Source organism: Sturnus vulgaris, chromosome Z, assembly GCF_052056855.1.
Source record: "Sturnus vulgaris isolate bStuVul1 chromosome Z, bStuVul1.hap1, whole genome shotgun sequence".
NCBI classification, from domain to species: domain Eukaryota; kingdom Metazoa; phylum Chordata; class Aves; order Passeriformes; family Sturnidae; genus Sturnus; species Sturnus vulgaris.
This window is the reverse complement of record NC_142283.1, coordinates 50,056,537-50,066,040: the sequence shown is the minus strand read 5'-3', so window position 1 is coordinate 50,066,040 and position 9,504 is coordinate 50,056,537.

Here is a 9,504-nt window from a genome sequence, read left to right as displayed (position 1 = left end):
ATTTAATGTAGAGCAAAGATGTGGATTGTACTCTGCTGTTGGGAAAATTCGGTTTTCAGAGGTGAATTTTTAAAGTGGTTTTTCCCTTCCACTTCCTCATTTCTGTTGGCACATAAATTCTTTCAGCTCTCTATCATTCCAGCTTCTGTATTATGTACAAGAAGCATTGTGAAATTTGTGTAGTAAACTAATAAAGAAAACTTCTGATGACAGTTCTGTAATGGTACTGAACTATACTTTTGTCATGGTTTAGGAATGGAATTCCCAATTTAAGTACTCCCACTGAAAAGCAAGCCACAAACTGCTCCCTGCTCCCCTAACTCCCAAGCTCCCCTCCAGTGAAAGGGACAAAAGGGAAAGATTAAGAGTTGAGGTAGGGAACAATTTATTGAAAACAGCAATGGTAGAAGAAAATGGACAGTAGCAACAACAATATTAATAACAGTGTACGAGAGAGGGGGATTCACATGCAAAAATGCCCTCCACGCCTGACCTGAGAGCTGCTCATCAACAAACAGAGGGGCATGGGTTCTCTGCCCCACAACACTCTCTTCCAACCAAAGCCATGGCCCTGTTTCCAGGAGCAAGAGTCACCCACTCCTGCCCTGGGTGGTAAGCTGGATAGTATGGAATAACAACCCAGACATGGCTCAAGGCTTTGCCCCTCATGGCCACTGCCAAAAAAAGCCTCTGTCATGGCTGAAAGCAGGACAATTTCTCATCAAATTTCTCATCTAGGATCTTTGACTATTACCAAAATAAGCTGAAATCAGAACTTTGTCCAAGTTCTAAAGTAAAAATATTCTAAAGTAACAATGTCCTTCCTCTATCACATTAGCGCTGTCACACTTGTGGAGGATCACTGGTCCATCTATGCAACACTCCCAAAAAAATAAATAGTTTCAAAACAAGCAAGTCTCAGCCAAGCTGACATCAGCTGAGGTTTTGGGGAATCTTGACAGTTCCCTTTTTCCCATCCATTCACAGTCAGTGAAGACTGACCCCAACAGACTGATTGGCTCACGTTTTGTAAACTGAAAAACCAAGAATGGAAGGAGGAAGAGAAGGGTTAAAAAAGAAAGTGCTTCAAATACTTTTTGTTTTGCAGGAAAAAGCTTTTGCACCTGAGAAGTAAGTAACTTATAGTTTAAAGAAAAGTGAGTCATCTCCATCTGACACCAGATACAACCTGCACACTTCTCTTCCATTGCATTCTGCTGACAAAGGATTTGATATATGCTGATATGAATGTAACATCTATTGTCCTACAACAAAGAAGGAACCAGAAAAAGAAGAAAAAAAAAAGTTATTGTCCATCATCTTGCTATCAAATTCCAATTATTTATTTTATAAATTTTCTTAATCAAGATATGAAACATAATTCAATATACAGAAAATATTCATCATGGCTGTGTGGGACCAGCAACCTGGGTTTCTGACATCTTATCCTGCTTAAGAACAGCTCAGAGCCGTGTTTTCCTTAGTGGAATATGGCATACAAGAGAAGAAATGAGCCAAGAACTCTCACAGTGACCAAAGTAGCTAAAATAATCTAGGTGTTTACCTTACTGTACTGTACTACCTCTGGCTACAAAACTCCAGAGCATAAAGGCATAGCTAGAATATTATGGAGGAAAGGGAGAAGAGTTTAGAAAAAATATTCGGGTGGAACTATTGAGAACAAAACCTCTTACAATTCTGGCAAGCTTTCACAGCTTACTTTTTTTTTTTCTATTCTAGAATCACGAGCAGATGTGAGCAAATGCTGTGTAAAAGACTGAGCTGCCACCTTAAATGGAAGAAAAAACGCAAAAAAAAAATCTAGCAAGCAGTTCCTGCTATACCAATACTGTAAAAACAGGTTTGAGGAATTAAAAGGTTTGGATAAATTTCAGAACTTCTTAAATTGCAACTGCTTCCTTGAACAAAATGTGGTCTACAGAATTTAACGTACCTACCTGAAAACATATTTTTGTGCACTAAAAAAGCATTCAATAACTATAAAATTACATTCAATAGCAATAACAAGAAGAGAGGAAAGATTGCAAAGTTAACACTCTGCCGTTATTCTGAAAATAACTGTTTTATTATTTTGAAATAATTGTTTTCCATCCTCTGTCCAAATGAAGTTTATAGATGGATCCACAATGAATTTTGTGCCATCACTACCATTGTTCTCGTAGACTAAGTGAATCTGCACAAGAAAAGGGGTGCATAATAGGATTTTTTCAAGGAAAGCACATTTAAACTGTATCTAGATTTCAGAGAGTGGTGAAAGGGGAGGAAAACAGACATATTCACAACCATTCAAAGAGGAAGACCCAATTACTGGTCCCCTATATAAAGGCCAATAGTATAAAATAAGACCAAGAGAACTTAATTTAACTACTGCATTTAATGGTAAGCACTGAGTTTCAAAATGCACTTCTGCCTGACATACTGACTTCGTTTTCCTGCTCAGTACTGCATTTTCTCAGTTTGGCAATTTTTTTATGGTATTCCTTTAATTTCTGCAGAGCCAGTTAAACCTATCATAACTTGAAGTTTTCAGGACAGAATAGAATTTAAACATAGCTGCCTGTCTAAATGAATCTTTAAGAATCAGGATATCTGAGGAAAGCGTATCTACAGAAATGTTGTAAAGTTGCTTCATTTTTTCACTGACTGCTAGTTTATTTTTGATTCTCAGCTGCTCAAGAAATTTTGTTTGAAACTTTTCATATCCCAGTCATGCAGCAGCAATGTTTCATGAAAAAATACTGAGCTAAGAATAAACCTACATGCAGGTCACCAGTTCCTACAATTTGTAATAGCAAACCTTTCATTTTTTTCAAAGTCTGCAGCTACCCGAATCAAGCATATATCAAAGGGAGTCTCTAATAATTGAAAAAAATAAGCTGAAAATATATGACAAATATGCTTAAACTCCTCAAATATGCCAAAACAAATTTTAAAGCCTCAAGATACCCTCATCATAAGTTTCTTGGGTAAGTCAGGGGTGTCTACCATGTGGGTCTTCTTAATTTTATGTTGGCAGTACTACAAGTTTCTCATCATCTTCTGCAATTGCAGTAAGTGTTATAAGGAGAAAGTTCAGTAAAAGAAGCAATGCCTTCTAAGCTGCTAAGGCCATATCAAGCCACAAAACACAAAAACACACCCACACCTGCACATACCTTCTGAATCAGTCTTGTCTCACACCTAAGGGGAAGGGCTAGAAATATTTCTTTTCACCACAATTTGGTGACGTGTCATAGATGTCATCTCTGAGCCTGCTGCCACCATTGTCAGGGATGCCATTACCTGAGGCAAGGTGCAGGTTGATGGAGCTGCCCAAGGAGCACGGCTGGAGTCAGGCAGCACACACAGCAGCAGCTCTTGAACCCTGCTCTCTCTACCAGGACACAGCTGCCACAAGAGTCCCCAGGAAAGTCAGGCTGGTCTTGCTGTGGTGGCTCAACAGCCACATTCACACCTCCCAGGGATGGGCCTAACAGTGCAATGAAGGATTTACTGACAAAATGCAGTTAAAATAACCTCTAAGGATTGTCCCAAAAGCTTCACCGCCAGAATATTTCCCAAATCTAAGCACTTCTGTAAACCTCCTTTTCTGATGAAAAGTTTAAAGAAGAAGGAAGATTTTTCAGGAGGACTTACAAGAATAATCAGTAAAATAAATGTTCTTTCACAGCTATTCAAGTGTCTTTGGTTCTTCAAATGCAATATTTGTCATCACAAGCAAGGGTCCACCAACCCTTGGTTTTAAGATTAATATATTTGGGTATTTGGATTCTAGTCCCAGTCCAAAGTTATTTACTGATCTTCAACAAGTTGTGTTTCTACCCAAGTTCTTTTATAAGTAAAATAGAAATAATTTACAAAGAGGTTAGGATTATTTTTGCTAGTGTTAATAAAAAATTGAGAATATATAATAAACCAGATGCTATGAAAAGTGTCACACAATATACTCTAGCCTTTCTGTTAGTTGATACAGGGTCTGTGAGAAAAAAACTTTCAGAGATCATCCTTCCAGAGCAGAAAATTGCAAATTCAGCTAAGTTTCTGAGGTAGCTTGTAATCACTGGATATAAAAAAAGAAAACCAAAATTCATAAAGTAGAGTGAGAATCAGCATTTGTTTTGGAAATTCCCTTTGCTATTCCCTCAGATCCTTCCCAATTTATAAAAGTCTAGAGTCTGGGAGTACTTTATCCCAGCTTGGTGTCCATGAAGAAAACATCTTAACTTAAATGCCTCCATGCCATTGTACCTATTTTGCTATTAGATAAAAGACATGTCACTTTTATACTTACAGAATTAATGAGACAGAAAAGCACAAGCACAGAGGCAAATATACACAGAGAAAAATACAAACAGATCCATTCAAATTTATTGTTTTCCTTTGTTAGACATTGTCACACAAGCGTTATTTTTTATGTTTCTCAGCTATACCTCCAGTATCCCAAATAGCCAAATGTAGAGCAATTCACTCATTTTTTGCAGCCTTAAAGAAAGAGCTCTGGAATCTTTTTTCCTCAAGAAGGTTAAAGGGAAATTTTTTGGCTAAAGGATCCTTTACCTGATCAGAAAAGCGGAGCTCAACAAAACACAAGAATAAAAAGAATAATAGTGTAGAGAAGGGCTGTCTTTTGAAAAAGAGCCAGTGCAGAAGAAAAGCTGTTATACACAGACCACCGTCTTCACTCACTAAATAGCTTCCAATATAATTTATGCTGCCACGTGATCCATTCTTATAATCCACAGTGAAGAAATAGGACTAGGGAAAAAATAAAAGGTTTTAAATATGGTGGGGGTTTTTGACAGAAAAAAACGATCAAACAGTCTACTGAAAATCATAGCTTGTAAGGAGAGAACATTATTTTCCAAACAAGAAAAAAATTCTGGAAAAAGAAATAGTGCATAGAGATATTTTTTCCAGAAACTCTCACTTCATTATCCTCATAGCAACACTAAAAATTTTCGAATTATCTTCAGCCATTGTGAGTCTGTTTATTTCCAGCTGCACACTGTATAGAATGCAGTGTTTGAAACTTGGAATTTATTAAAAAGTGGTTAACAGCAATGTGAATTTCAGCCAACTGAAAGGAAAAAGGGAGACTATTAAGCTAGAAAATATTCTTATTCCAACCTCTCTCAGCGCCATAATTTCAACCTATTTACAGAAACCTTAAGGAGATACAAACTAAAAAGAATTGGGCTGTGATAGTCCTGTCATGCTAATCTAGAAAACAGAATTTTGTTGGGGAATGTAAATCTCTCATGATTTTCAAAAAGGTCTGAACATTCACCTCCTCCCTAAACTCTATTTTTTTGGAATGGGTGGTTGAGGGGAAGAAGAAGGAGGAGGGAGAAAACAGGAAGGGGAGAAGGAGGAGAAGTTTAGAGATTAAAATCACTTACCCTTTTGTTTAAATATACGGTGTGTGTGTTTAAATATACAGTGTGTGTATATACAGGGTACTCAGTTTATTAGGGCATAGGAATTATAAATCAGTTCTACAGAGCCAAAACTGGTATGATATAAACTTCCAGTTTGTCAGTCTCTTCTTGTAACAGGCTTTACATCAGAAATGTGTCAGTAAAGCTAAAACATTATGAAGATCTAGTTGTCTAAAATGCTCATTATGTTGATTATTCTACCTGTTTCTGCAAAGTAATGGGAACCTTCATTCCCATATAAATCTTCCTTTTTTTTACTGTTTTCTGAGGTTATAGTCAAAAGCAATATGGTTTCTTAAATTTATCCTAGTCCCATAATTGCTTAGAATACAATTCTTTCATTTAGGAGATAAGCCAATGCTGTAATTAATTATATGCTCTACACAACAACTCTCTTAGATCTGTCTTCAAAAGCCAGGTGGAGTTTAAAACTAAGATCTAAGACTCGCGAAACTGCACCTCTTCCTCAAAGACATCCACATGCATGCTTTTTTTTTTTTCTTAGCATGGTTAATATGCTGTGAACTCTAGACTCTGTCATAAATAAAAGTGAGAAAATGTAATTAATGTTACTCTGGGAACCACAGCTTCAGCATTTTTTGACCATGTGACTCAACTCATTAATTGGGGTTATGGAAGTTTTTGTAACCTATGTACATTCTTGTACGTATCAGGAGGCATGTTTCCATTGTAATGCTTTCAATCAATTTTTACAGAAGAAACCACAAAATATTTCCAGCTGAAATTTCTTTGTTATATTTGTTCTTTCTTTTCCCTTGCTATAATAATTTTGTGAGGTTTTGTACTTCTTCTCTTAGAACTATTCTATTTCAGCTTTTTCTTTTTATCTGGCATGTTTTGCTCCCATTTTAACCTGTCTGTTAAATTTCTCCCCACCCGTAATTCTTCTAATATCCTTTCTATCCTAATCCTTACTTTCTACTTAGGACTGGTGAGGCTGTACTTAGAGTGCTCTTTTCAGTGATGGGCTGCCTAGTGCAAGAGACATGAACACTACGGAGTAAGTCCAGCAAAGGGCCAGAAAGATGATCAGTGAAGTGCAACATCTGTCATATGAGGAGGGCCTTGACAATTTACTGCATTGTTCTTGTTTCCTGTAGGTTCCTGCAGCCTTTTTTCCACAAGCTTCGTGTGTGATTCTATTTAAAGTCCATCCCTCCTGAGAGACCTGCATATAGCCCACTGCTAAAAACTAAGGGGTAAATCCACAAATTTCTGACTCATTAGAATTCAGGAGTGTGAACTCTAAGCTTGAAATGAAAATAATGAAAAATAAAATTGAAACCATCCCAAGTATACCTATCTGTCAACTTGAGGGTTCAAGAGTTCAGTCTGGGTTTGGAAATAAGGAATGGAAATCTAATCTAAAAACATTTTAGGACTTGCACTTTGTAGAAACATAACCAGAAGTTTCTGCCTTAGTGCCAGGGGTGCAATCAGTATGCTAGATATTGTATACAGTCAATATGGTAAGAAGCACTCGGCTCAAAGAGTAGGCTGTGATTGTGCTTTTTTCCTTTTAATCCCTTTACCCATGCACACAATAATTTACATTGGCTCTCTCTTCCACGCCATCCAGAGACTTTCGTGTGTTTCAAGATTTTAGGTGTCCCTGCTCTTCTGAGCTGGGGGCAGAACTCTGCAAGAGCATTCATTCATTCATTCTTCAATGACCAGATGAGACAAGGAAGTTCTGGAGCACTCACAGGAGAATCCAAACCCTCTTTTACACCTGCTTTCTAGGCTAGAAAAAGCCAGAAAAGTTCAATTAACCTATCCTCCTAAAAAATAAGCTTCTGTGTTCTATTTCACGTTGCTTTATTATCTAAGCAGCTTACTATAAGATATGGGGGAGAAGATACTGAAAATTATTTCTTAGAGCATTATTTATAAATTGAAAATATCTAAGAATTTTCAGTGTTGTATTCCAAATAATAAATTACTTCATTTCACATATATGCAACTTTCAAATGTGCTTAGCTTCATGTAAAATATAGTGAAAGTAAGTAGTTTTTGCTTTCTCTGTAGAAGTATTATGAAACAAAGTTTTAATTTAGTTTTAGATAGAATATGCAAAACATATATGTGTGTTTATATTTGAACATTTTTTGCATTTCTCCTCAATTTTAAACATAAAACACACACAAAAATTTGCTTAGGTGTGGGTTTCCAAGTATGTAAAAAAAAGTTTTTACAGCATTAGGAATTTGCATCTCCTGCCTTGTATCCACAGCTTCAGGTATGTGCCAACAGCCATAATAAACTATTTGTCACTTGGCCTTGTCAGTGACTCTAAGTTGACAGTAGATCATTGCCACATGACCACACTGCTCTCCAGGGGACTAGGAGGCACTAACTGAGTCAGCATTGCTGTGGAAGATTAAGGCAGTTTTATAAAGCAGGTGTCAGTCCACTAAGAAATGGAGTAGAAACAGAAATTATATACTAAGAAACTTTGAAAAAGACTATTTCCTGGGCAGAGTCCCTTTGTCTAAGGGATGATGGAGAAGGCTGCTATACAATAATTGTGTCCTTACCCTACATAGTTGCAGGCATAGTGTTTTACAATATATAATGTTATTAAGGCTGGACTCTGATATGGTAAATTATGGGGAAAATTGTGGATTAGTCACAGTAAAAATGTAAAAAGCAATAGGAATCCTAGTTTAAAAACCTGATAAAATTCTATACATGAAACATGTTTGAGGTAAAATTTTAATTTTAGACCACCTGTAGTTACAATTCTTATTTATATATGCAACATAATTTATGGGACTATATTGATAAATAGAAGACAATACCCTGTGCTGAAAATTTACAGTGTCAAAAGCCAATTTTGTCACAGGACACTTTGTTCAGCTATAAGAGACCTAAGAGACAAGAACATTTCTGCTGGATCCGTCCAACACTCACGCATTCCAAACCCTTGCACTTGGGTCCTCGATATTGTTGTAGGGGTGCAGAGAGGACAGGAATGCAGCACAATTGCAACACAGGCAGGAATCAGTCTGGCTTTTCTAATCTTGTAGCAAAGGCAGAAAGGGAGTAGTCAGGCAATGATCACCTGGCTAACCCTAAGGCTCATGTGGGTTGCACACCAAACACACTACAATATCTGGAATGAAGCTGGTGCAAAACCACTCATATTACCATCTGCAGGGACTCAGACACAGACAGCACTGAGAACACAGCTAGAGATGCCCAGCTACTTTTTGAAAGATGAGATACTAGTTGAGGGAGCCCATCAGTCATGCATGTCAGCTCCAACAGTGTTTTGCCAGGGGCATTAATGGATAAGAGTCGTAGCTGCAAGGAATCTATCTTCCTCGTGTTTCCTAAGTCCTGCCATAAGCTATCATTTAGCAAATAAAAAACATCTCTAACACAGCTCTTGGAGGAGGAAGCAGGAAGAGCAGCTGAATAGGTGAATCTGGTGTAAGATATAGTGTTCCCAACCCTCTCTACCTTTGCCTCACGCTGATCACTGTGAAATCTGTGTAACTGGGAGAGTACGTGCTAAAAGAAGCAAATACTTTGTGAAACACCCATGTCATTGATAACTTGAGAACTACAATGTGAGTGGCTGCATATGGGGATGTCAATGTTATAACAAGACATTCCAGGGTGGGAATACTAATGTTAAAACTTTTTATTGAATCAATAGCACTAGTAGCAGTGATAGTATCAGAATCAGTTTGGAGTGTTTTCATTGCTTGAGTCAATTGAAAATGTAGAAATGGGGAATCTGATATGACTAAAGAGTTTTATTAAATGTTAAATGTTATATTAATTTTTAGTTATTGAAAAGTCATTACTTTATTCATACTCACAAGTAAAATATCTGAAGAGCTAGGAGCTATCATGATGTTGAAAAGATAACTTTGTAAAGGAAAGTCAGTGAAACACAATTTGAAATTATAGGAAGTTCTTTAGGCAGTAATATCTTTCTTGCTCAATGAAACACCTAAATTTTGGGCCTGAAACATATTGATATCAGAATTACTTATAAAACAGTAGCATTGCT